Source organism: Pseudochaenichthys georgianus, chromosome 6 (genome assembly GCF_902827115.2).
Source record: "Pseudochaenichthys georgianus chromosome 6, fPseGeo1.2, whole genome shotgun sequence".
Taxonomy (NCBI): domain Eukaryota; kingdom Metazoa; phylum Chordata; class Actinopteri; order Perciformes; family Channichthyidae; genus Pseudochaenichthys; species Pseudochaenichthys georgianus.
This window is the reverse complement of record NC_047508.1, coordinates 5,121,653-5,144,684: the sequence shown is the minus strand read 5'-3', so window position 1 is coordinate 5,144,684 and position 23,032 is coordinate 5,121,653. Positions and strand designations below refer to the sequence as shown.

Below are 23,032 nucleotides of genomic sequence, written 5' to 3'. Positions count from 1 at the left end.
GAGGGGTCCACTGGGGGGACCTTCCAGAGGAGGTGGGTAGGTCATTTTGGAGAAACCAGCTTGAGTGCGCTAGAATTTGAAAATACACAACCGGAAAAAATCTGCCACTTCCTTACAGAGCCCCTCCTCCAACACACACAAATGCGCACATGACCAATGAGGGCACGAGATAAGTTTGTGCACAGATGGAAGGCTGACAGGCAGGTATGCCATTCAGTTACTTTAGCCGGGCCGGATTTTTTGTCAAAGCATTTAATGTATTCATTGCTATCGGGATGTTAAGAGCATTCCATGGAATATAACAAAAAGTGTTTCTGAAATAAATGACATACACCACTTTTAACTAACCGTGCAACAATTAACTTTTAATCATTCGTTAATATATAAATCATGTTTTTTTCTTTTCATTTACTTTTATACAAAATGTGAAAATAAATAATACAAATGCACATCTTGAGTTAAAGATTATGGATTATTATTTGTTCTGAGTATCTTTCCCGGTCTGATAACTCAACGTTAAGAACATGGCAGTATGTGAGGCTAAATGCAACAGCCACATTTTGTTTGATTTTTTAAATATATTTACATTCAAATGCCAGTTTCCAGAGTCAAAAAGATAATGACAGTTTTACTGGATGCATGTCGTGAAACAATTCATTGATTATAAATGGATTTTAAATCAAGAACAGAAATAGTTTATTAATGCAATACTAATCAATACACTTTTAAGCTTAATATCTAAAGTTTTGAACTGTGCATCCGACAGAACTGCTGATCATCTTGTGCATTAGTAACAAGATGCCTAGAGGTGCATAATGTCAACCATTTGTGCAGATAGCATGAAGTAGAACAGATCGCCGGTGCTAATGTAGCGTTAGCATTTCTCGCCCGGGCTTAAATGGTGTATTATAGAATCACACACCGGTGTGACAGTACTCTTCAAATAGTTCACGAAATATGACTACTACTCTTACTGTTTAACATTTTGAGTTACTTAATGTTACTTCATGTTAAGGCTAATAAAAATGACAATGCTGTAATGCTAACTAACGTACTTGCTACTAGCTAGGGAGCTAACTTGATCCAGCCAGCCACTCCTGGTCCTTTCATCAGACGGGAAGCGAAATAACGAGCAAGACCCATTGCTGGTATGATAACAACCTGGTGCTAAGCACACAGGCATCTTGTTAAAGTTATCTTATCTTAGCTATCTCTTATATTTAGCGGAGGAAAACAATTGTGACATCAGTTATGACATCACTTACGCGACTCTGGGATTTGTAGTCTTTCTAGTTGCATATTTTTCATAGTCTTATATTTCAACAGTTTTACGATAAACTGTGACTTGTTTGACTTGGAAATTATCTTTTAAATTGACAAACATCATATGTGTAATTCGTGGCACAATTCAAACGGGATCGAAAGATACGTTTTCTCTCTCCATTGACTTCAATGCATTATTTTTCCGAAAGAAGGTCCCATGGACTGGAAGTAGATGGGCGTGACTTCGCCACTCTATTGTCCCTGTTCAAATAAACAATTACATGAACGTAGGGGAAGTAGGTGAGTCAGGGGAATGCAGTTTGAAAAGGATTAGTCTTGAAATCAATCGTAAAAGGAGAGGAGGGGGAGAAGGGAGGACAGAGGAGGGAGGAGAGGACAGAGGAGGGAGGAGAGGACAGAGGAGGGAGGAGAGGAGGACAGAGGAGAGGAGGGAGGAGAGGGGAGGACAGAGGAGAGGACAGAGGAGGAGAGAGGAGGACAGAGGAGGGAGGAGAGGACAGAGGAGGACAGAGGACAGGAGGACAGAGGAGGGAGGACAGAGGAGGACAGAGGAGAGGACAGAGGAGGAGAGAGGAGGGAGGAGATATGAAGGAGGAGAGGAGGACAGAGGAGGGAGGAGAGGAGGACAGAGGAGGGAGGAGAGGACAGAGGAGAGGGGGAGAGAGGAGAGGGGGAGAGGACAGAGGAGAGAAGAAGGGAGGAGAGAGGAGAGGGGGAAAGAGGAGGGAGGAGAGGAGGACAGAGGAGAGGAGGGAGGACAGAGGAGAGGACAGAGGAGAGAGGACAGAGGAGAGAGGAGAGAAGAAGGGAGGAGAGAGGAGAGGGGGAAAGAGGAGGACAGAGGAGAGGGGAGAGAGGAGAGGCAGAACAAAGTGCTCCACTAAGTGTGCGTCCACATCAAACCTGCAGCTCTGATGAAACACAGAGACACCTCCTCACATCAAACCTGCTGCTGCTCAACACGCCTGATGACATGCACCACTCTCAGGATGATAACCCAACGCACCAAAAGCACATCAGAGCTGACAGCCGGAGAGAGAGACACATGAGTGAGAGAGAATGGGAGACGTGTAAAGCAAAGATTAAAGGAGGATATTAAAGAAAGAAAGGAAGGGAGAATGGGAAGAAGAGGAGGATGTGAGAGAGAGGAAGGTACCTGACACAGAGGCACTAGGAACAACTTCTGATCAACTCTGCACTGTAAACATTCCCTCAGCGCCGCATGGGCTCGTATTACAGGTCCGTGCCCCCCCCCCCCCCCAGCAGCCATGATATCGATCCGTTATATCCAGCTTCAATAACAATCTGCTTCTTCTCCTCGGCCTTTAGGATTTGAGCTGCTAACGACTGCCCATTGATTACTCCAGGGATGACCCTACTCCCCCCCACATCTTCACATCTACTGTGTGGTTGATAAAGTTCCCAGAGTGCAGTGGGTGCTGTTTGGTTGGCCCGGAGACATTACAAATACTAATACTACTACACATATATATTGTCCCTATCGTTTGTGTCCACTTCTGATCACCTCTTAGAGCAGTGGTGCTCAAACTTATTCTGTCAGGCCCCCGCTTTGGAGAAGAAAAAAAAGTCGGCCCCCCCAACACAAATAGTCACGTAATGGGCCAAGTTAACATTTATTAAAATACATCAATATGAACGTGAGCATTCCTTTAAAAAAAATCAATATGCTAGAACAGTGATAATAAAACAATGCTCCATAAGTCCATAAGGGCTTCCTATTTTGTATCGACATGCTTTTATTTTGAAGGAGAGTTAGCGCTGTTGACAGGAAGTTGTTGTTGCTTTGGAAACAACGTGACAGAGATTAACGGAGAAAAGTAATATCTACATATAAAGACAGAGAAAGTAAACGATAAAGTTTATGGTTAAGTGTTAGCACCCCCCGAAGAGGCACAAGCTCTTACGTTGATATTGGAGTGTTTCCAAAAAAACGAAAGAACAAAAGAATATCCGAATAATGAAATTGAAACCCAAATTGTACACCGACGAACAAATATTCGGATATTCGGGTACAGCCCTACAACATTCCATAATTAAATTAAATGAAAATAATAATTCATGTAATTATTCATATCAATAAGTTGGGCAGCATTGACCGTTGCATTTGGAATAAGGCTTCCACACATCCACTGAACAATGAGAATAAATGTGCACATTTGTTAATATATCATTTAATTAGTGAATACTCATTGTAAGTCCACGCTGTAGCTGTTTGCTGTCTTAAATACAAATGAGCAGCAATGTGTAGGCACACCGAGGGGAGGAATACATACGCAGAGATTAAAAGGGGAAATATAAATAAATAAACGTATAAATACATAAAGATATGCATTTCAACATTTTGCAGAGTTGTTTGCAGGATTGATCAGTCAACATGTTTTATCAAAAAGCAACATATTGAAAATAATGTCCACGACTCAATTCTTAAATTGTATAAACATGTATAAGGGCCTCGGATTGAAAAGACTCCTGACTTCCTCCCCGTTTTCTCAGCTCCTCAATGCTCTCAGTCTCCACCTCTTCTGCCATTCCTCATCCCTCCATCTCAACCTGCAGTCTCTCCTTTATATTCTCACTTCCTCCTCTCTTTCCGTCGTTATCTCTCCGTTCCTCACCCCCTTATCCCCCCTCCTCACCAACGCTGCCACCGCCACCTCTCATCCTTCTTCTCCCTCCCTTTCAATATCACTCATGCTCTGTCTCTTTCCCTTTACTCCATCACCTTCCCTCCCTCTCTCCCTCTCTCCCTCCGCTCCATCCCCCTTTTCTGTTCGCTGTGAAAGGCGGAGTGACTGAGCGTCAGAGAGCGGATAGCTGGGAGCCGTTGGCGGTTATCGGCTGCTGCAGACTCTCTGTGCCGGTCTGATCTGTCTCCTCTTCATTAAGCAAATACGCCGACGTGGAAATGAAAACATAATAGCTATTTGATTTCCAGCGAGATATTTTGCATATTGGTTCGGAGCTGATAGCGGAATTTCATCAAGTCGTTTTTTTCTCTCCTTCTCCCCTCCCCTCTCCCGCCGCCACCACCATCACCCCCCCCCCTCCACCACCTCCTTCTCTCCCTCCATCCTCATGCTTTAAAAACCGAATTACTGAGCGGGCCGGCTTTCACAGAGATTTCTTTACATTGCTGGGAAGAGAAAAAAGAGAGGGAGAGAGAATCTAGTTCCCCAGGAAGAATACTTAACCGATTAAATATCCCCACATTCCCATCTTTCTTCTGCCTCTCCCTTTCTGATAACAAGGAAGAACATTTGAAGAATTCACAGTGCTTTAGGTTGACTATACTAATCACAGATAGGAGCGAGAAAATTAACTCCTTAATGAGCAGAGCCGTCTCCCTGATAAAGGTCAGACAGACACACACACACACACACACACAGAGAGAGACACAGACAGACAGACAGACAGACAGACAGACAGACAGACAGACAGACAGACAGACAGACAGACAGACAGACAGACAGACAGACAGACAGACAGACAGACAGACAGACAGACAGACAGACAGACAGACAGACAGACAGACAGACAGACAGACAGACACACACACACACACACACACACAGACAGACAGACAGACAGACAGACAGACAGACAGACAGGGTAACAACTACTGGGCAGGTGGGAGACAGCAACGAAACCCCCCGAATAGCACCACAGAGACCTGCAACGCCTTGCATCAGCCTGGCTCTGACGGATGGTCCAGGGGCGGGATATCCTTCAGGCCCCCCGGAGAGAAGAACTAGCCCTGGAGGAGAGGATCAGCAGCCTCTTCACAGGGCTATCTGATGGTCCGGCTCTCAGCCCCCCCCCCCCCCCAAATAAATCTCCCTGCTGCTGCTTTCCATGTTCTAACCGTGTAACTCCAGACCAGATAGCAGCCCTGCCGTGTGTGGGTCACACACACACACACACACACACACACACACACACACACACACACACACACACACACACACACACACACACACACACACACACACACACACACACACACACACACACACACACACACACCACACACACACACACACACACACACACACACACACACACACACACACACACACACAGAGTAAAGATAATCCTTCAACATTTTTGTTTAAAGAGGCTCAGTCATTTAATAACCGCTGGGCTGCAGTTGTATATATATATATATATATATATATAAAGACAATGAATATGCCATATAGGTTTATACATAGATTAAATATTTGACAGGTCAATACAATTATTAAAAAATAATTGATGACCTTATGCAACATTCGCTATATTTTTGCAAATGTTGCTTTTAAAAGAAACATCCCAATGTGGCACTGCACACACAAACCCTTTTCCGCCATGTGTGTAGTTCTCCCTGACGCAGAGGGTGTGACTGTGGAGGGCGAGGGGAAGGCTCTTAGAGAGGCTGATCGTTCTCACGGCCTGCAGCGAGGGGTCCAGACACATTCTAACATGGAGTTGGTGTTAGTTCGGTGGTTAGCTCAGGGGGTCTTCACATGTCCATGTGACTGCAGAGTCAGACAGAACATATAATGAGTGTGTGGTGTTCTGTTCACGAGCGTGTGTTCCCTGGCAGCACTTCAGACACACTCACCCTGCTGACACACCGTCTCATGTTCCTCAAGGACGCCTCCCTCCCACATACATCAAGGAGCAGGCTCCAGTCTACATTACACCAGCAGCATGTATCTGCAGATTAATCCAAACAAACCCCTCACTTTTTAGCTTTCCCATGTTATGGAATTGTCTCACATAAACACGACCAGTGAGCTTGTAAGACTTGGGGGGGGGGGGGGGGGGGGGGGGGGGGGGACACACACACTTTATAAGGAATAAGGAGCTGGGCAATAAAGGGCAGCGAATCAGAACCCTCTTTAGGTTTAGTATAAGTCGATGATAAATCTCCTGTCCGAGGTGAAGACTAATCTTTGCAGCTCTTCAATTTAGCAAACAGAAACCAGCCCCATCTAACATGGATCCTAAACATCATATCTCCCCCCCCCCCGCCCAGTGTGTATGTATGTATGATCTACAGTCCAATCTGCCTGGGAACTTCCATCTGCAGCAGCTTCTCTTATCACTTCGTATAACAGCAACAACCTCGAAGAGACCAGCTTATACCACATAGTGTATTGGTCTGTTCATTGGAATGGTAAAGACACAGCTGAGGAGAAAAGGGAGAATTAACAGGTGGTGTTTCATAAAAAGTAAAAAGGAGAAGAAAGAGGGGAGGAGTCTGGAAGGAGGAAGAGAGGGCTGAGACCCTGACTGCTGAGGCCCGGCATGCAGACGAGAAGCAGCTGATAAGCCGCCTGATAAGCCGGCTGATAAAAGATAGAAAATAGCAGCAGATTTGAACTTTCCCACCGTCCTTAGATCCACAGGGGGGGGGGGGACTTGATTCAACTCCGTATTGAAACCCTCCCTATCTCAAGCCACATTGCACCCCCCAAAACCCTCCCATACCCAACAGCCGGGGAAGGTCAGTGGAACGGGGATACAAGGGTAATACACGCATGCACGAACACACACACGCAAGGTCATAGAGTAAGTCTAACTATCCTCAAATCATATCCGAGACAATGTTGCTTTCCATATCTCTGCTGCACTCCTCTGACAGAGAGGCTCGGCCTTGACGAAGATGGTGAGAATTTTCACACAGTTCTTCGGAGTACAGACAAACACACACAAACAGTTTGGTGAAATAAGGTCATTCCGTATCCGACATGGTTTTGGCTGTGAAATGCATCAATGGGAATCCTTCACAAGGTCTACGAGGACTCTCACGCCCTGGCTCTTCTTCTCAGTGGAACAGGTGGGAATCGTCCCCATAATAAAAAACACACCAAGGATGAAACAACTATATATTCACCGATTGTAATTTCCCCATCATTCTGCATATTTCTGGATTCCGTTCAAAGGTTTCATGCCTCACGTTGGGTCAGAGATGTTCACAAGTCTTTTTTTGCAAGTCCAAGTCAAGTCTCAAGTCTTTGTGGGGTGAGACTTGATCAAGTCTCAAGTCTTTGGTCACGAGTCCAAGTCAAGTCTCAAGTCTCTAAAAAATAAAAGTCTCATGTCTCTTCTGGTTGTAATAAGCCTTCTATCGTCTGCTGCTATCCAGTCTGTTAAGAATACTGCAGCTATATCTAAGAAATTCAAAGCATGTACTGTGTTATTATCACTCCTATATCTATTAGCATACAGTATCAGTACTGATTAGTTGTTTGTTATATGATGCAATATGAGGAAAAACATCACACTTTAGCTAAATGCAAACAACTTATAAGCAAAACACTTCAGAATCAGAAATCAGTATCACAAATACTTTATTAATCCCCCGCAGGGAAACTGTTAAAAGTACTTAAAAGCGGGTAATGATTAACGTTACCGACCTTTTTTATGTCATGTCAAGAGTTGGATGTCAACGCCACTCAACTCAAACAAGTGTGACAAGCAAACATTCACTAATCTTTTCAAATATTCAGTTACAAAGCTAGCAGCAAGCTAAGCTAGCATTACACAGCTGATGCTGAGCTAAACATGTTTGCTAACCGTCCATGCGTTAATGTGACTGACCTCTCCGGGTGACTTTTCAAGTGCCTGATGACATTCGACGTTGTTGCGCCAGCATCCTTGATTTTGATATTGCAGACTTTGCAGTGTGCGCTCCTTTTGTTGGTGCCGCCGGCATTTTGTTCGAAGTGTTTGTAGTTGAACCTAAGCGGTACAGCCGCAGGTGTGCCGCCGGTCGCTATTGTGTCACTACGAGGTAGTAACAGAGGCGCGCACGTCTGCGTAATGAGCCCGGCTAAAGTAACTGGATGGCCTACCTGCCTGTCAGCCTTCCATCTGGGCACAAACTTATCTCGTGCCCTCATTGGTCATGTGCGCGTTCGTGTGTGTTGGAGGAGGCGGGCTCTATAAGGAAGTAGCAGCCTCTGGCAGATTATCTCCGGTTGTGTATTTTCAAATTCTAGCGATCTCGAGCCGGTTTCTCTCAAATGTACCTACCCCACCTTTAATACGCCAACAATAGAAAACACAATGATTGTTCACGAGTCCCCATCTCTGCGTTGGGTAGTCAAAGCTCTTTAGTGTCTGAAATGTTGTCAATAACAATAGGCGCTTTCGCCAAGTACTTTCCCGTACTTAGTTCATCAGATCTCTTTAGTTCTGATGAACTAAAGAGCAGATCGCGTTCACACCGGAATAAAACCCTGAGGGAGGATTAGGCAAATGAAGCCGCCGACGTCACTTCGTCTTCTTTGGGTTTACTGGCAGGCCGCAAACAACTTCACGGCGTATACTGCCACCCGGAGTTGGGGACTGGCTTCAGAGTAAATCGCCAAAACGCAGACACCTCCTCATCTCTTTGGAGTGACGCAACGTTGGTGGGCTGGGCTAATGCTAATGCTAATAATGCTAATGCCAGCAAATAAAATGGCGGCTTCACAAAACTTTTCCGAGTTTTACGGGGCGTGGTTTGCAATTCGCCCAGCCAATCAGAAATGGGAACCTTTTTCTCCCATGAAAGTACCTGCTCTCTAGCAGGGACTACAAAGGGGGTGAAAAGGTTCTCATTAACTAAGTTCTAGTTCCGGATTTTTTTGGTGTGAACGCACATTTTCAAGAACTATCGGAACTATAGTGGGAAAAGTACTGCGGTGTGAAAGCACCCAATAGCTCCTTAGCTCTGTTTAGCATTGTGGTTAAGAGCAATGAGTAGATCAAATGCTGATGCCATTTTGAGATAGCGTTATTGCTAGTACCTTCTAAAAGTCCTTCTGTTGAGTAAACTCTCAGACTCAGACAAACTCAACAACTGGACCTTTTTTAAACGACACATTTATGATTTCTATATTTGCTAGATATAAAGACATGTATTAGAAAGCCTCAATACACACAATAGCTTTTCAACTTCATTAAATTCTCCCTAAGGCATCAATCAATGTATCTGATTACTTGAGACCGAAGCTGACCAACACAAATGATTTGACTGTTAGCAGTTGGGCAACTCACACCATATGACACCCTATGGACAGGCTGGATGGCTTTACATCCGTTGTTGTCTTACATAGAACACAGCTGGAACAAAGACACGTTTTTAATAATACTGATGCTTAACAAAAGTGTACCGTTATGCCAATATACTGATATATATGAACCATGTATCTAGCACATCAGTAATTCCTCAATACGTGCTACGTCAAACTATAATCCGGCCAACAGCTAGTTAGTAACAAGCGTGTGTGTCATGGACTGCATCAAAGAGAGACAGGAGGAAGAGCACAGCAGACAGGTGGAACAGAGACTTTCACGTAGCACGAGAGACGTTTCTCAAAGTGGGAACAGTGTGTGGGGAAAGGTGTGTGTGGGAGTGTTAGTGAGATGAGTGTTGGCCTGTAATGTGTGTCTCCATGGAATAATGAGCCTGATTGCGATCCCTTCTCCTTGATCTCTCCCCTGAATAAGGAGGCAGATGAGAGATGTGACGGTGCGGAGGAAAGACCTGCCTCGGTGACAGGAAGCGCTGTGTTCACTGCCGACAACCGAACACGTGGACACAAGAAAACCTCTTCAGGCAATCAGGAGTTGGATTTATGATATACACAAAATGTGTGGTATGTTTCATCTTTCATTCACCGTCCCTCTGTCCATCTCCCTGGCTTCCTTCTGACTCTTCACCGTCCCTCTGTCCATCTCCCTGGCTTCCTTCTGACTCTTCACCTTCCCTCCCATCTCCCTGGCTTCCTTCTTACTCTTCACCTTCCCTCTCATCTCCCTGGCTTCCTTCTGACTCTTCACCTTCCCTCTGTCCATCTCCCTGGCTTCCTTCTGACTCTTCACCTTCCCTCCCATCTCCCTGGCTTCCTTCTTACTCTTCACCTTCCCTCTCATCTCCCTGGCTTCCTTCTGACTCTTCACCTTCCCTCTGTCCATCTCCCTGGCTTCCTTCTGACTCTTCACCTTCCCTCTGTCCATCTCCCTGGCTTCCTTCTGACTCTTCACCTTCCCTCTGTCCATCTCCCTGGCTTCCTTCTCACTCTTCACCTTCCCTCTCATCTCCCTGGCTTCTGTCTCACTCTTCACTGTCCCTCTGTCCATCTCCCTGGCTTCCTTCTCACTCTTCACCGTCCCTCTGTCCATCTCCCTGGCTTCCTTCTGACTCTTCACCTTCCCTCTGTCCATCTCCCTGGCTTCCTTCTGACTCTTCACCTTCCCTCTGTCCATCTCCCTGGCTTCCTTCTCACTCTTCACCTTCCCTCTGTCCCATATCCCTGGCTTCTGTCTCACTCTTCACCTTCCCTCTGTCCCATCTCCCTGGCTTCTGTCTCACTCTTCACCTTCCCTCTGTCCATCTCCCTGGCTTCCTTCCGACTCTTCACCTTCCCTCTGTCCCATCTCCCTGGCTTCCTTCTGACTCTTCACCTTCCCTCTGTCCATCTCCCTGGCTTCCTTCTGTCTCACTCTTCACCTTCCCTCTGTCCATCTCCCTGGCTTCCTTCTGTCTCACTCTTCACCTTCCCTCTGCCCATCTCCCTGGCTTCCTTCTTACTCTTCACTTTCACTCAGTTCTTCCTCCCTGTCAAGGTTAACTTACTCATCTTCCTCCTTCATTGTTTTCTTCACTCCTCCTCCTGATCACGTTCTCCAGTACTCTGGCCTTCGCCTCTCACGTGTCTGCCCTGAAACGGCGTGTCCATTGTGCAGCTACAGTTTCCAGAGACTAAACACCCGGAGGAGACAAGGAAAACAGCTTTGGCAAACAGAGACAAGACTGAGAAGCCTCCTCGACGGGACGCTGTGTGTGTGTGTGTGTGTGTGTGCGTGTGTGTGTGCGTGTGTGCGTGCGTGTGTGCGTGCGTGTGTGTGTGCGTGTGTGTGCGTGTGTGCGTGCGTGTGTGCGTGTGTGTGTGTGTGTGTGCGCGTGCGTGCGTGTGTGTGTGCGTATTACAGTTGCTACAGTGAGAGTGAAGCTAACTATGAATAGTGTGTCAGTGGAGCATCACACATAGTACGGCACACTGTGATGAGTTGTTGCCGGGTGACACCACACTGTGTGAGCAGTTCTTGTGGATCTAAACACCTCATGTTCACATCATTTCTAAAACAAATACAGTAAGGTGTCATTTCAAAGGGCAGGGACTCTCTGATGCATGTTCACTTGCAAGCTACCGTTTCAGAGACATATCTTCTCCAAAGACATGTGGGACACTTTCTTCTGGTCACTCAACACGTGACCCCTGTGAGAACACACAGCAGAGAGGCAGTAACACACAGCAGAGAGGCAGTAACACACAGCAGAGAAGCAGTAACACACAGCTGACAGGCAGTAACACACAGCAGACAGGCAGTAACACACAGCTGACAGGCAGTAACACACAGCAGACAGGCAGTAACACACAGCAGACAGGCAGTAACACACAGCTGACAGGCAGTAACACACAGCAGACAGGCAGTAACACACAGCTGACAGGCAGTAACACACAGCAGACAGGCAGTAACACACAGCTGACAGGCAGTAACATACAGCTGACAGGCAGTAACACACAGCAGACAGGCAGTAACACACAGCAGACAGGCAGTAACCCACAGCAGACAGGCAGTAACACACAGCAGAGAGGCAGTAACACACAGCAGACAGGCAGTAACACACAGCAGACAGGCAGTAACACACAGCAGACAGGCACTAACACACAGCTGACAGGCAGTAACACACAGCAGACAGGCAGTAACACACAGCAGACAGGCAGTAACACACAGCTGACAGGCAGTAACACACAGCAGACAGGCAGTAACACACAGCTGACAGGCAGTAACATACAGCTGACAGACAGTAACACACAGCAGACAGGCAGTAACACACAGCAGACAGGCAGTAACACACAGCAGACAGGCAGTAACACACAGCAGACAGGCAGTAACACACAGCAGACAGGCAGTAACACACAGCAGACAGGCAGTAACACACAGCAGACAGGCAGTAACACACAGCAGACAGGCAGTAACACACAGCTGACAGGCAGTAACACACAGCAGACAGGCAGTAACACACAGCAGACAGGCAGTAACACACAGCTGACAGGCAGTAACACACAGCTGTACACACTTCACATGGTCAGATATAAAACAGATGTGAAATGAGTTGGTGTCTGTTAGTGATGTTTCAGAAGGAGTAGATGTTAAATGGTGAACTGTTTAGTTTACAAAGTAAAGGAGGTGTTTCTGTAGGAAAGATGGATTCTCTATTTGCCTCGTTGGAATGAAATAAACACGTGAAACATCATTTCCACTTTCCTCTCAACCCTCTTGAGGAATGGGTCACGCGTCACAAAGCACAACACTCATATAGCAGTGCTGTGGGTCGTCAAACAATAAGGCGTCCTTCCTTAGTGGACTCCACTTAGCTCCCAGAAGAGCTCAAACTTAGTGTCAGCCTGAATGAAGCGTCCTTCGTAAGGAGCCACTCCAAGTCACAGGGTAGGTTCTGAGTGAGGGGGATCCTCTGTGTAATGCGGAACTCAGAAGTATGCACTCAGTCTGGCAGTCACTGGACTCCAGAACACAGGTGTGTACTTTGAAGAGAACGGGCTGCCTTGGAGCAGGTTGTTAAGGACGCAGGCTAACTCAACATGAGTACTGATACCCGCCCCAGTGTACTGCAATTATCTTAGAACACCTGCTTTTTTAGCCACAGATTGTGACACCAATTGAAGCATATCTGCAAGAAGCTAATAGTGGATAGTATACACGTCTGAATTGTATATTGTTAAGATACTTGTAAACAACACTGTGTACATGTTAAGGCTTTCTAATGTATTTGAATGCACACCCTCCACCTGAAGTGAAGTTGCCTACTGTATATGGAAGATGAATAAGAACAGATCAAGCCACAGTGCAATATGCCATGGTTCCACATGGCAGAGCCCAGTGTCTGTGTGCTCTGCAGCAGCATACTGTACATCTGCCCCCCCCCCCCCCTGCCAAGAAGAGGAAGCTTTCACCAGGAAACCCTCTCTGAGAAGCAAAGAGAAATACCACGAGAGAGGGGAGGGGTGGAGGGAGATAAAAGGGCAGAGAAGTGATAAAGAGACAGACAAGCAAGGCAAAAGAAAAAACAAGAGAAGAGAGAGATGGAAAGATGGGGGGTAGTCTTTTTGTTGGAGAGAGAGCAGAAATAGAGAAGAGGGGGGTACGCCACTCACAACTTGGCTTTGCATCTCTTATCTGCGCCTCCTGTCACAAGGCTTAAAATAAAAATAAAAATAAAGTGAGATGGTGGCAGCAGTGTTGGTGCGATAGCCCTGTGGAGCATGCAGAGGGATGTAAAGGAGATAGCTGCTTAAATATAACCCACTGCATGGCTGGCAGCAGCAAAGAAAGGGGCTATTTTCAAGAGGCAGGGCACCACTGGAGCCCTCAGTGCCCAGATAACATCCATGTTCTCACACACACACACACACACACACACACACACACACACACACACACACACACACACACACACACACACACACACACACACACACACACACACACACACACACACACACACACACACACACACACACACACACACACACACACACACACACAACACACACACACACACACACACACACACACACACACACACACACACACACACACACACACACACCACACACACACACACACACACACACACACACACACACACACACACACACACACACACACACACACACACACACACACACACACACCAAGATGTGCTCGCTCACATCTATGTATCTCTCTGCCTCGCCAAAGTATCAGCGACCCCCCCCCCCCCACAACGTAAAAAGTCACAACGGGATTTCTGATGGGAAATGTGCTTTCCTCAGATGATGGCCAGATAGAGGGGGGTACAGCCAAATGTCAAAGATGATAAATGGGAGGTTGCAGAGACAAGATCACACACACACACACATATACCATGTATACATCACTTCAGGGGACCGCACATTGACTTACATGCATTTCCTGGAGACTTATCCTAACCTTAACCATAACCAACACATGCCTAACCCTAACCCTTAACCTTACCCTAAACCCAACCAAGTCTTCACCCTAAAATTAATGATTCCCCTCATGGGGACCTCCAATTTGCCGTGCAGCACAGCATGCCGTGACTTTGGTCTGAACATAAGTACGGTCGCCGTCTCCCACCTGGAGTCTTCCTCCATGTCCCCGTCAGCAGAGCTGCAGCTGCGTGCCCTGCCGTGACACAGTCTGTGGACCAGTCATTCATAGGAGAGGATTATGTGATCAAATAGAACGGCAGGCTACTAGAACAGATAACCTGTCTGCTATTGATGAGGAGGCAATGTTTTAAAAGATCATTTTCATCATTATCATTTTAAAATAATTACTTAATGTTTCCTGTTGGTCTAATCATCTAATTCACAATGTTTTGGTTCAAAATCAACAGAGAGCACGTGTATGACAACTTTTCAAACTGAAAGCATTAAGGCAGGGGTGTCAAACTCAAGGCCCGGGGGCCAAATCCGGCCCGCGACTTAATTCAATGTGGCCCGCAAGAGCATACAAAGAATATAATAAGTTTATTATACGGTTACACGCCACTTTACAGGAGCACGGTGCCCATAAACTACATGTCCCACAATGCATCTTGTTTTGTGACATGCCCACTGAAGAGACTTGCAATTATTTGCCCTGGACTTCTGCTTTCAGACGTGGTTAATTATGAAGTTATTACCCTATCCGGTAATAATCCAATGCAGAGGAAGTTATGTATTATAATACATTATTTTATATATATTACATATATTATATATGTATATTTATAAAGTCTTAAAGTCACAACCGGCCCTTTGAGTGCAACCATAATGCTGATGTGGCCCACGATGAAATTGAGTTTGACACCCCTGCATTAAGGTTAACCCCCTCCTGGTGCGTTGAGGGATAAACCTTTAAAGTCAGGCAATTAACCAGCTTTCCAATTCTTGAAAGAAAGGACTATATTTTCTCTCAAGGCTCACTGTCTGTTTAACTTTATATTTTGACTTCACAGCCGCAATTTGTGACGCTTGTTCTGAGCAACTAACTTTAAAAGCTCAATGCCTGAACACCCATGAGTGAGCAGTGTGTGTGTCTTGCTGCCCTCAGACAGGCCAGGTGTGTGTGTGTGTTGAGAGATAATTTTAATATCAGGCCGGTGTGGATTGCTGATAGTGTTTTAAGGCAGGGCCCAGTGGACTAAGCACTGGTAGTACCTATCTGTAATTAGTAACCATTCCCTATCACTGATAAGATAAACTAATCCTGACCTTTTCCATTTGGTCACCATAGCAACCCAAAACCCCCACCCTGGCATCACCGCCCACCTCTTTGTATTATTTTAGTGATTAAACAGCAAATAGCGCAGAAGATGTGAGGAGCTGATAGGAGCATGATTAATAATAGCCCTCCACATGGTCTTTTGTGTGTGTGTGTGTGTGTGTGTGTGTGTGTGTGTGTGTGTGTGTGTGTGTGTGTGTGTGTGTGTGTGTGTGTGTGTGTGTGTGTGTGTGTGTGTGTGTGTGTGTGTGTGTGTGTGTGTGTGTGTGTGTGTGTGTGTGTGTGTGTGCGTGGTGGAGGAGGGGCCCGTCAGTGTCAGAAAGTCTTTGTGAAGAGGCTTGGCTTTTTGTGGTGAATAATGGGAATGTAAGATGAGCTGAAGTGAAATAAAAGCAGCGGGATGAAAGTCTCCTCTTCCGAGAGCGCTCTCTGAGGATAGGCAGTACTAACATTACCCTCCCACACCCACTCAGCGTGTGCCCACTGTGGCCCTTACATTCTGAGGGGCCCTGCAGGGAAAGTGCTATCTGTTGATGAATAATGAATGCTGGACTCCAAGGTTACCTCCTCCTCACTTTAGATCGTCACGTTGTGGTTTGAGAGTGGTGGGCAGGGGGACGAGCCCCTCCCTCAGAGAGACTCCAAGTGAGCATCTGAGTGGAGTCCTTGATCAATGCTTCCCTTTCTGAAAAGCAGCCACTGTGGAGATCGTGTGAGATACATTCTGGTGGTAATTATTTCTAAAAAATAACATCTTATACGAGAATGGAAATGAACTGCCAACAAGTCTGCCCAGAAAACTGAAATGTTTCCTTTGTAAAAACAATCTTTAGTAACGTATGGTACTAATGGGCTTTACAGATCAAGTGCCTCAGCTTTAGATGTACACTAGCCACACGGGCCTGGAAGTGGCGCTGTACTACCAACACAAAATACACCAAAAGCAGCGAAGAAGACTTCACGAGCATGCATGGTTGCCATGGTTGCATTTCCGTTTATTCTCCGCGGTGGATTTAGACGCAGGGGCCAGGGCTCAGGCTCTGCTGTAGTTCTCTCCGGTAGTCCGCCAGCAGATGAGAAACACCCACCTCTCCGCCTCTTCTAAGGGACGAGGAACCGTGCGGCAGAGTTTCCGTTTTGTTTCCGCCGGTCAACATGTCCGTTAAAGTTGAAATCTTCCGGACAAAATTTGAAAAGTGCCGGTCAGAGGTCTTTTTGTTATTTATTGAGCTTTAAAACAATATATACAAATATGTCTTTATGTCAACAATGGATCAAATGAATAAGTCTGAGGGAACAGGATCAACCCAGTAATCACCTGCAGTTCCCCTCAGCGGCCTGCAGGCTCAAAGGCCATGTTGTTCTTATATTACACACGCACTGCAGCTGAGCCAACAAAGCCGAAGAAGAAGAAGAAGAAGAAGAAGAAGAAGAAGAAGAAGAAGAAGAAGAAGAAGAAGAAGAAGAAGAAGAAGAAGAAGAAGAAGAAGAAGAAGAAGAAGAAGAAGAAGAAGAAGAAGAAGAGTATGATCTCGCAACTATGGATGTGAGAAATAAAAGATCCTTCCAAACCAGTTATTAAATCAATACTTGTACTAAACGCTAAGGAGCAACACATGGTGTGTTAGTAAGAAACAGACTATATAAAAGAAAAAAGTTGTTATCATATCTGATATTATTTCATGTGAGAAACTGAACATATAGCCCGATCATTGCTTGTGCAAAAGGACGTGTAACCCAAATGTCTCAAACTGTAGTCCCACAGCCTGAGCGAGAGCCCTCCTGAAGCGGCTCTGGGTCTCCAGAGATGTGCATGCCAGGGAGACAGCGAGTAGGTATGCAAAGCACAGCCGGCTGACTGAAGGGTCAGTGTGGGTTTACCGAGCAGAGCCATGCAGACTGTCATCAGTCAGATCCCTGGACTGAGGGAGAGGGGGGGCATCTCCCTGTTACCGTCAATGATGAGTTAACGCTGCAGAACGTCCACACCAAGTGATTACAGAGGATCTAAAGGTGATCTAAAATGATCTGCTTTCTGTAGTCCAGTTGTTGGTTAACTTGGAACGAGATGCCCAGACATGAAAACAGTCGTAAGGTCTCATGGAGCTCTGGAGCAGCTGTGCCTGAGAACTGAACCCTGATGACGTCACGTGATGTCATCAGGGTGGCTTCAGCTTGGGTTGATGACTTCACATTCATATCACAGAGTCTGCATCACAAAGCAGAGCTGTTCATGTGTGAGAGATCTATTTCACAGAAAGCTATGGATCTAACCAAACACAATATATCAGTCTACCCCAAACTAAAGTCTCAAAATGTAGCCACCTGGACCTCAGGGTTCTATTTCTACTAGGGATATCCCGATCACCTTTTTTTGCTCCTGATCCGATTCCGATCATTTGATTTTGACAATCTGCCGATACCGATTTTTCCCGATCCGATCTTTATGCAATGCATTAAGAGAAAACAAAGGTAACAGATAACGGCTGGTCATCCAACGCGATGAATTCAGTTATCTTGGCTGTTATTGTGTTGGCCTTTTCACTGTTCTGGGGCAGTTTCTCTTTCCTTTTAAAAGCCTCTGAAAGTGTCGGTTGTTTCAGTGCCGTTACCCGAGTGGCCGCTGTGTACTCGCCGTGTTGTTGTTGGTGTTTGTTTCTCAGGTAGCGTATTAGATTGGTCGTGTTGAACGTAGCTCTGTTCTTTCCACCACGCGGAACCTCTGCCTTGCAAACATTGCATCTGGCTGTTACACTGCCTTCGCTTTCAATTTTATAATACTTCCAAACTCCTGACATTTTCTCTGTCCCGACTCCCGAGTCCCCAGCTGAACGTAGCCTCTCGTTAGCTTACTGCTACTATTAGACACTGCGCCCACTCTGTTGCCAGATTTCAGAGAAATAAGCAACCAGGTCTAAACAAGCCCAAAGAAAGCAACACATACATGATGTTGTGTCATTTTAAACCAAAACTAAGTCCTCAGGATGACTTTAAGACGTGAACATGGTCATTTTTGTGTTGTAACATTAAATTAAAAAAAAAAAATTATAAAAAATAAAAAAATATCCCGATCCCCGATTCTTTGAAAATCACGTGATCGGCTCCGATCACGTGATCGGCTCCGATCACGTGATCGGATCGGGACATCTCTAATTTCTATCCTTCTTTTTCATTTGTCTGTCTCTTGTAATCCCCATTGTAAAAGTGCAACAGTGAATCACTAGAGTAATCTTTCAACTCTCCTTTCGTCGGAACTACATTCTAAACAAATGATTAATAATACATCTGCATGAAGAAATGCGCCAGTGGGCTTGGGTTTTGTTTTTGTATGGATGGGGTTGATCAGAGTAGCTATTCCACTTACGTTTCTTCAATAAAGACAGGTCTCACAACATTGCAGCCTTTGGGGTGGGGGGGGTCAGCGTGATGTGCCTGGGAAGACGAAATGTAGCCAATCTGATGTCAGCCATCCAGCGATATTTGAAAGATAATGAGCATTCTGGGATATCTCTGGAAAATTCCTGCTCCTTACAGTGGAGCAGATAATGGAAGCCATACACTACTGAGTGATTTGGACGGAGGCAGGATCGGATTCACACACACACACACACACACACACACGCGAATTAGCCTCAGCGATGGCTGAGGAGGCAATACGTTGGCAGAAAAGAGGGATAATCTTTTATCTTTCACCCTCCCAAATTATTTCTAAAAGTCTGTATCACTTCCCTGACAGTTGATGTTCCACTTTTTCCCCTTTCATTATTTATTTATCTATTTTTGCTTTGTGTGAATTCAGCTAAAATACTTCTAAAGCGCTTAATGGCCCTATCGCCGCCTCAGATCTGCTGCCACATGCTGCCTTTTCGCTGCTCGCCCCATTTGTGAGATACTCTCCGGCCCGGCCCTGAAGAGGCAGCGCTTTATCAAACTGTCTTGACGAGAATGACACGGCCAATTATTGACAAATTATTCCTTCATAGAATGACAGTAAGACAAGGAGAAGAGTGAGAGAGGGGGGGACTGCCTTGATGAGTGGAACGCCCAACGCCCCCCTCACAGGCCTGAGGAGACAGGCTCTATCTATCAGATTCTATTAAGAGCTCGGCACTTTGCGAACAAAGCTGCCCGCGCCCCGCCACGCATTAACTGCTATTATACGCTCATGAACTTTGTCACAATCACACTGGTTCCCCCATTCTTCCTTTTGCACATTTTTGGTCTCCTTTTGTGCGCTTAAGAAGTGAAGAACCTCGTGTCTGAGATTAGGGAGCAACCCCCGTCTTATAGGACTCAGAAACATCCGGTGTGCACGAGTGTTAAGGTGAAGGTGCCCCCACAAAGTCACACAAGCCAACACGTGTTTCTTTAAATTAACCCACGTTCAAATCAAAAAGTCCTGTACATCCGATTGCAACCATCCAGCATGTGTTTACACAACATGGCCAACTCATCATCAATCGACTAACTACCTAATGTTTTATCAGCCGTGTGTACACTTTGCTTTGTGCACTGCCTCTCTTATCGCCTGCATCCAAATCAGGGGACTTTGAGGCCTGACAGCGATGGCTGCAGGATAGCAGCTCTCCGTGTGCTCACAGTGGACAGAACAGAGGCAGGTAATCAGTGACGAGAAGCCATGAAGATACATTTACATCCACGGGTCAGTTCTTTTCATAAGAAATTCTAAATATTAGGAAAAATAAGTGTTACTAAAAAAAGTAGTACGCAATAAAACAGCCATGAATATTCAGTGTCAGTATTTGGCACCCTGCAATATCCAAGGAGAGAAACTAAAGAGATTTAGATGAACTTGCCTTTTCATTTCAAAAACATGAATTCCTTAACTGGTATCCAAGAACAAGTGCATTTTGTATTCTAAAATGACATTTGAAATGCTACCTAGTGTACATTGCTTCTTGGTTTGGATAAACATCATAACTGACACAGAAATCTGACTTGGAAAGGTGAGCAAATAGAAGAAAGGGTGGCCTGTTCCAGGAGCAGAGAAACCTAAGGAAAGAATAGTGTGTGTGTGTGTGTGTGTGTGTGTGTGTGTGTGTGTGTGTGTGTGTGTGTGTGTGTGTGTGTGTGTGTGTGTGTGTGTGTGTGTGTGTGTGTGTGTGTGTGTGTGTGTGTGTGTGTGTGTGTGTGTGTGTGTGTGTGAAAAAGGAGAAACACCCACCGGGGCCTGACCCCTTAACCCACGCCTGATGCCAAGAAGATCTCTTTTTCCTCTCTCACGCACCATCCCATCACCACCCTCCTCCTCTTCTTCCCCTTTTCTCTTTTTTCCACCTCCACACACCCCTCCCTATCGCTTGGCTTTGCCAGGTCCACATCGTCGGTAACGAGGGTGTAGTTTCTTAACATTCATCATCGCTGAACTCTGAAACTTTATCAGCTCCGGAGAGCGGCGCCACAGCCCCGGCCCTGGCTTTTTCAGCTCTCAGATAGGGCCGATAACACGCTGATAGATTACAGCAGATTGTTTTACTCCAGGGGACACTACTGCTGCTGCTAATACTAATACACAGACAAGAAGAGTCAGTGGGGAGGGAATGGGAGGTGGAGGGACGGGGGCAAAGGGTCAGAAAGAGGTAAGGACAGGGGAAAGTACATAATACGCCTCCCTCTCTCTCTGTTACAATAACCCAATCAAATCTCAGCAAATAACAAATATAAGCCAATAACATTCCTTAGACATTATATTAATGCTTTATCATTCCGTCCTTTTTTTCGTGTATCTTCCTACAGTGTTCCTTCAGTTATTCCGATTTTTTTTGGTCAACCTATTTCCACAGGTGTACTTAATCATGATAAAAATGGGAGCCGTTATTGTATGAAATGACAACATATCAAGCACCACTCGTGCAAATGAGTGATGACGTCTGGAATGGAAGTCTCACCATGAAAACACACGTGGATGCATTAGGCAACTGTTTAACGTATTTCAAGTTTAACATTTGGGGGAAAACATGCAGAGTCAGATACAAAATAAACTGCAGGGTTTCCCACACAGACTATACTTGGGCGGGCCGCCCGGGTATATTAACGGCCGCCCGGGTATATTAACGGCCGCCCAGGTATATTAACGGCCGCCCAGGTATATTAACGGCCGCCCAAGTATATTTCGCGACCCATTTAGGTTTGTTTTAATAATTTTTGTATCATTTTTTTTTGTATCATTTTCTTTTGTATTAGTCCGTGACCACGACGCCATCTGCGATCGATTCACTTGTGGACAATGATCCCTCGCTCCCTTGCACTGATCTCGCCTCCTTCTGGCCTGTTAAGTGGCCTGCCTCACACAGGGTGACTGGCTGTCCACATGATGTGGCCTGCCGACTAGGGATGTCCCGATCACTTTTTTTTTCTCCCGATCCGATTCCGATCATTTGATTTTGACAATCTGCCGATACCGATTTTTCCCGATCCGATCTTTATGCAATGCATTAAGAGAGAAAAAGGTAACCGATAACTGCTGGTCATCCAACGCGATGAATTCAGCTGTCTTGGCTGTTATTTCTTTGGCCTTTTCACTGTTCTGGGGCAGTTTCTCTTTCCTTTTAAAAGTCTCTGAAAGTGTTGGTTGTTTCGTTAGTCTAAGTTCTCAGTGGGTCTCAAACGGTGTGGTCACCATTTATGTAAACACATATTTCCATTTGAGAGGGTAGTGATTGGTCTAATGGATAGTGAGGTGGGCTGAAGATCGGAAGGCTGTGAGTTCAAATCCCTCCAGGAACACCACCACTAGTGTGCCCTTGAGTAAGGCACTTAGCCCTTAGTTACTCCAGGGAGAATGTCCCTGTAATCGGTCATTATAAGTCGCTTTGGATAAAAGCGTCAGCTAAATGAAATGTAATGTGATTAGTAAAATATGCATGAATAAATAAATTAAAAGTTAACTGGGTGAAAAAAGGTAAGATACACTTTTAAAACTTGTTGAGAGAAAACTAGTCTTTGCTGCTGCCTCAAAGAGGAGCAGGGGGGAGAGGAGGGAGACAGGAGAGGCTGATTCAGGAGCACAGACACACTCACAACTATAAATGAACCAAACATAAATTAATAAACAAGTTTCAGTGTTTTTTTCATATTGGAAATGGTATGTTATTGGTTATGGCCATGATTTTATGATTATTGAAATGTATACAGTTCTGTTTAATATAGGTGTTTCCATAGATCTAGTCTCTATATTTTCCCCTCAAAATGCACCAGATTGGTGCATTTAACTCCAAAATAAAAAATAAAATGTTACCGGGGGGGGCATGCCCCTGGACCCCCATAGAGGATTTGAGGTCGACCCCCACTAAAAAAATCACATGGATAGGTTCCTAAATACATTTATATTTTTAAATTGTAATCCATTTCCATATGTTCATGTGTGGGTAGT

At 45.5% G+C, this 23,032-nt stretch overlaps 1 protein-coding gene across 1 annotated transcript in view; it reads right to left on the bottom strand.

The window, feature by feature from the left end:
- zfpm1 (zinc finger protein, FOG family member 1) overlaps nt 1-23,032 on the bottom strand; it is a 111,467-nt gene that overhangs the window by 70,394 nt on the left and 18,041 nt on the right. The gene's annotated exons all lie outside the window — the stretch shown is intronic.